This window comes from Lissotriton helveticus, chromosome 1_1 (genome assembly GCF_964261635.1).
Source record: "Lissotriton helveticus chromosome 1_1, aLisHel1.1, whole genome shotgun sequence".
NCBI classification, from domain to species: domain Eukaryota; kingdom Metazoa; phylum Chordata; class Amphibia; order Caudata; family Salamandridae; genus Lissotriton; species Lissotriton helveticus.
The window spans coordinates 1,649,892,362-1,649,898,361 of record NC_136057.1 but is presented as its reverse complement, the minus strand read 5'-3'; positions in this window follow the sequence as shown (position 1 = coordinate 1,649,898,361).

The following is a 6,000-nucleotide window of genomic DNA, read 5'->3' as shown; positions in this document are numbered from 1 at the left end:
ACAGTAGGGAAAGAGTTGGATAGCGTAGGGGTAAAAATTACTATTCCCACTCCAGAGAGTGCAACAGTAGGGAAAGCGTTGGATAGCGTAGGGGTAAAAATTACTATTCCCACTCCAGAGAGTGCAACAGTAGGGAAAGCGTTGGATAGCGTAGGGGTAAAAATTTCTATTCCCACTCCAGAGAGTGCAACAGTAGGGAAAGCGTTGGATAGCATAGGGGTAAAAATTACTATTCCCACTCCAAAGAGTGCAACAGTAGGGAAAGCGTTGGATAGCGTAGGGGTTAAAATTAGTATTCCAACTCCAGAGGGTGCAACAGTAGGGAAAGAGTTGGATAGCGTAGGGGTTAAAATTACTATTCCAACTTCAGAGAGTGCAACAGTAGGGAAAGAGTTGGATAGCGTAGGGGTTAACATTACTATTCCAACTCCAGAGAGTGCAACAGTAGGGAAAGTGTTGGATAGTGTAGGGGTAAAAATTACTATTCCAACTCCAGTGAGTGCAATAGTAGGAAAGTAAATACTTCCTATATAAAGATAAATAACATAAATAGTAATACCAATTACAAATTAATTAAAATGTTTTACAATTGTATAAAATATATTTAATAACTATTTATAAATACAAATTACAATTATTTAATTATAAAAATTAACTATTAATACTAATTAATTACCTATTAACAATAAAATAATTTACAATTTAAACATTAATACATTATTTTTAATTACCAATTATATTTTAATTAATTACCTATTAATAATTAATTAACAATTAATTCTAAATAAATACCAATAAATAAAATGACATATTTAATTAATTATAATTAAATTACTTCCCACCCTATTCCCCTATAAACCCACAACCCGCTACAGAAAATAAAATAATGAAATTAACATATTTATCAATGAATCAATTAAAATATTTACCAATTATATTTTAATTAATTACCAATTAATATTTAATTAACAATTAATTCAAAATAATTAACAATAAATAAATTAACATATTTAATTATTTATAATTAAATTACTTCCCACCCTATTCCCCTATAAACCCACAACCCGCTACAGAAAAGAATTAAATTAAATTAACATATTTATCAATTAATCAATTATAATGAATTACCAATTATATTTTAATTAATTACCAATTAATAATTAATTAACAATTAATTCTATATAAATATCAATAAATAAATTAACACATTTAATTAATTATAATTAAATTACTTCCCACCCTATTCCCCTATAAACCCACAACCCACTACAGAAAATAAATTAATAAATTTAAAATATTTATCAATTAATCAATTATAATTAATTACCAATTATATTTTAATTAATTACCTATTAATAATTAATTAACAATTAATTCTATATAAATATCAATAAATAAATTAACACATTTAATTAATTATAATTAAATTACTTCCCACCCTATTCCCCTATAAACCCACAACCCGCTACAGAATTATATTACACAAAAAATATATATATATTAACTTACCTTAAATTCGATATTTTTGTTGTCTATATTATGTCTAGTCGATATTATGTCCATTCTATATTTTTGATTCGATATTATGTCCATTCTATTCGATATTAAGTTTTTTCTAGTCGATATTTTTGTTGTCTATATTATGTCTAGTCGATATTATGTCCATTTTATATTTTTTACTCGATATTGTGTCCAGTCGATATTAAAAACTCGATATTTAACTCTATACCAGATAGTCATACAATTTCCCATTAAAGAAATATACACAACTAAAACCTAACTAAAAGGACAAATAAAACTAAGTGCATACTACAGACTCCCTGAATACCCACCTTGAAGCAAGCTCCAACCACAGCAAGGAACTCTTCAGCATCGTCAAAGAGTTCTCCAACCCCCAAGCAGCCAAAAACGCCATCACTCCTTCCTAGAAACTCTTCAACACTCTGGCAGATTTTTTCTACAGCAAAATCACCGCCATCTACAAACATTTCGACCCCCAACCTACTATCTCCAACTCCCACATTCTCTTCCCCCTCTCTGACTCCACACCCTCCCAAAGGATTGCAACTTGGGCCCCCCTCACCACACAGAACTACTGCCTCCATCATGAGATGCATCAACTCAGGTGCACCCAGGCACCCTTGTCCCAGCCACATGTTCAACCTGGGGAGCATCTCCATCAGCAAAGAACTCACCTTCATTCTCAACACTGCCTCTGTGCTCTCTGCTGCCTCCTTCCCAGCAGAATGGAAACTCGCTGAGATCAAACCCCTGCTCAAGAAACCCTCTGCTGATCCTCAAGAACTCAAAAACTACCGGCCTATCTCCTGTCTACCCTTTCCCGCTAATGTCCTGGAAAAAGCAATCAAACACCAACTCACTGACCACCTGGAGAACAACAACCTCATGGACCCATCCCAAACCATATCACAGAGACCACTCTGGACGCAGCCACTGACAACATCGGGTCTTTCTTACACCAAGGGGACACCGCAGCCCTGATCCCGCTCAATCTCTCAGCAGCATTCGACATGGTGTCCCACCATACAATCCTAAATACCACCACCTAATGAGAATCCATAGAGATTCCCTCACATGGCTTGTATCTTTCGTCACTGGAAGAACAGAGATCGTCCGCCTGCCGCCCTATACCTCAGATCATGAAAACACCATATGCGGCGTCCCACAAGGCTCATTCCTCTCTGAATCAAACAGTCAAACAGCCAGGCAGATCGTAGTTGTCTGGTGGGTTTGGCTCAGACTTCCAACAACCCCAACAGACAACTACAATATGTCTGGCTGTTTGACTGACAACGCCCAGCAGCAGGATACCCCCCAGTGCCTGGATACCCTCACAGGTGATAAGCAGCACTTTAAAAATCCTGTGTGATTAATTGATTGATTGAACTGCACCTGTCTAGTACCAAACCGATTAGGAAAACAATGATTGATATAATGCTGCTGGTGTTCCTTGTTTTTGAGGTTCTTTCAACCAAATCTTTGGTAAACTCTTCACACCTAACACAAGTACTTTATATTGTTAGCCCAGCATTTCATTGTCCATATGAATGTCAGGCATATCCTAAGTCTTCAGTCTTCAGCTCTTCCCTACACGTCTTTTAAAAGCAACTACACAACAACTTACTAGACCTCTTGAAACATAGAATGGGGCTATCTGGTACAGTGTTAAACTGGTTCACTTCCTTTCTCCAAAACAAAACACAAAGATTCAAGATCAACCAATCATTATCTAACCCCTCCCCGGTCACTTTGGGAGTACCCCAGGGATCTTCCCTCTCCCCGACTCTCTTCAATCTGTTTATGGAACCACACAGTGAGCTTCTTAACTCCTCAAATATCCAATATCACATGTATGCTGACGACACACAACTCTACATTAAGGTCCACTTACTTGAAGACTTCAAGTCCCTTAATGCAAGGCTCCATAAAACACAGACTTGGCTGGCAAAGAACCATTTAAAACTAAACACCCTAAAAACAGAATTTCTCTTAATCACTCCTCCCAACCAAACAACCCTCATCCGCGAGTGGATGAAGCACATTACAGCACTCGATGGTCAACCTCTCATCATTGATTCTGCTAAATCACTAAGAATAACCCTGGATAATAAGCTAAATATGCAGAAGCACATTAGCGCTGCAACTAAAGGAGCAAATTACCAGATGAACACTCTGAGAAAATTTAAACCCTTCATACCCGCAAGAGACTTTAAACAGGCAGTTCAATCTCTAGCAATTCCCAGAGTGGATTATGGGAGTGTTGCTCTTTGCGGCCTACCCAGATCAACGACCGCTCCTTTAAGAGCCTCAATCAATACAGCCGCTAGACTCATCACAGGTTCCAAAAAGAACTGCCACATTTCCCCTGACCTTCGTGCCCTCAACTGGTTACCTTTTGAGGCCAGAATCCATTGGAAAATCACCTGTATAACACATTAGGCATTACATAACAAAAAACTGAGATACCTAGCCGAGAAACTAGTACTATCGGGTGGTAACAGATCTACTAAGAGCTTTAACAATCTTCTACTTAATCCACAACGTTTCTCCATCAAGAAAACATACAACCGTACCTTCTCAGGAATGGCTCCCGGAATTTGGACGCCTAGCACCCAGAAACGAAACTTAATCCGTCCGCAGCTTTTTAAAAAAAGAAGTGAAATCGATTCTCTTGGCCAAATTCACCTGAACCTTTTTATACACTCCTGTAAATATGTGCTGTTCTCACCTGAACCTTTTTATACACTCCTGTAAATATGTGCTGTTCTCTAATATTTACCACTACTGTAATTACTACCTAATTCAATGTAGTTATATGTTTTATGTCGATATATTTGCCCTGTAAAGCGCTCTGATACCCGCAATGGTCTTGTTCGCGCTATACAAAACCGTCAAAATAAATAAATAAATAAAACTATACACAGGACTACAAGGGATTTTAGTACTCTGGAGGTTGCTTAGCTAAGCAGCACCTCATTGAATAGCTAGAGACCCTTCCCCCCATGTGGATGTTCATGAGACAATTTAAACTCTGTACCCTAAAAGTGGTGCCTTGAATGATCCATTTTCATCACCCATTTGTAGTAATTTTCTAAACTAGGAACAAAAGGCCTACATGGGTGGGGAATACATAAAGAACAGACTAAAGTAGTGTCAATGGGAAAGTTTTTCCCTTAGGTTGGGAGTCGTTCTAGGTGAGGATAGAGGAAAAGGCAGGCAGTAGGGGGGTTACCACTTTAAAATTTCCGTGGAATGGACTTTTGTGGTTGAAATTTGGGGGAATTCCTATAGAACCACTCTAATCAATGTAGAAAAACGAATTATACCATGCTGATAGAATGAAGTGAAATTTTGGGTGTCTTACCTATCGAGCACAGGCTCCTATTAACCATCTATAAGGTAAATAATGTAATTATGCACACCACAAAATTAACTGGATTAAGAATTATAGAAGATTTGCCTCCTTCAATTGGCGATTCGATATCCTGGTGAGTGGTTCTAAGGGTTCAGGCTGAATCACACATGGAACCATGTGGCGCCTTGTGGCAAGAACTACCCTGTACTTTGTTCCTGAGAGAATGCCTCATCAGAAGGTTTTCTCACAAGACAGCCCGTCCCATTTCACAGCCTGGACTTCTCCCAGAGAGCCAGCTCTCTATTCTGACATCCCTGGCATTGGCCTCTGTGACTGTGACACATGATCATCTTCTTGTGAACATGACAGGACCACAAAGCAATCACTAAGCATGGGCGTAAAATCCGTTCCGCTCGCGGATTTTGCGGATTTAAGGTAAATTCGCAATCCGCGAACTCTCGCAAACTTACAGAAAATTCGTAAATCCGTGCGAAGCGGATTTTTTTGCTTGGTCGCACTTGCCAACTAGCATACTATACAATTTCGCGGGAGTAAACACTTGCAAAAACGTAGATGCGGCGGGCAGCGACAATCTCGCAATTGCGAGATTGCAAAATTTGCAATTTCGCACAAGAAATCCACCAGCAGGCAGCATAAACCTTGAAAATTATGATTTTTATCAGAATAACTCTTCAGGTTGACATTTGCCTGCACTTATTTTTGCAAGGAGTCCATTTTGGGGGGGGGGGGGGGGTGGGAGGAAGGAAGTGCCCCACAGTCTCCAACTTCCTGTTCCTGTCCAGCAGGCTCCTCTCAGTGCTTTCTTCATGTGCTGGTCACTTTGATTTGGATCTTGACCTGGAAGCACTCAGCAGGTGCAAAAGTTCAATCTTATCATTAGTAACCATTCCCTGTAGTGCCTGGAAGGATTACTTTTTGTGGATGCTGCTGGATATTTGGATTTTTGCAAAACTGAAAGCACTCAGCAGGTGCAAAAGTTCAATCTTATCATTAGTAACCATTCCCTGTAGTGCTTCCTGAGGGGCCCCTTCAGAGTTCAGTTGCCTACTTGTAACTATTCTATGACCCTGCTCTGACCCTCACAGCAGGCTCAGAAAAAGCAA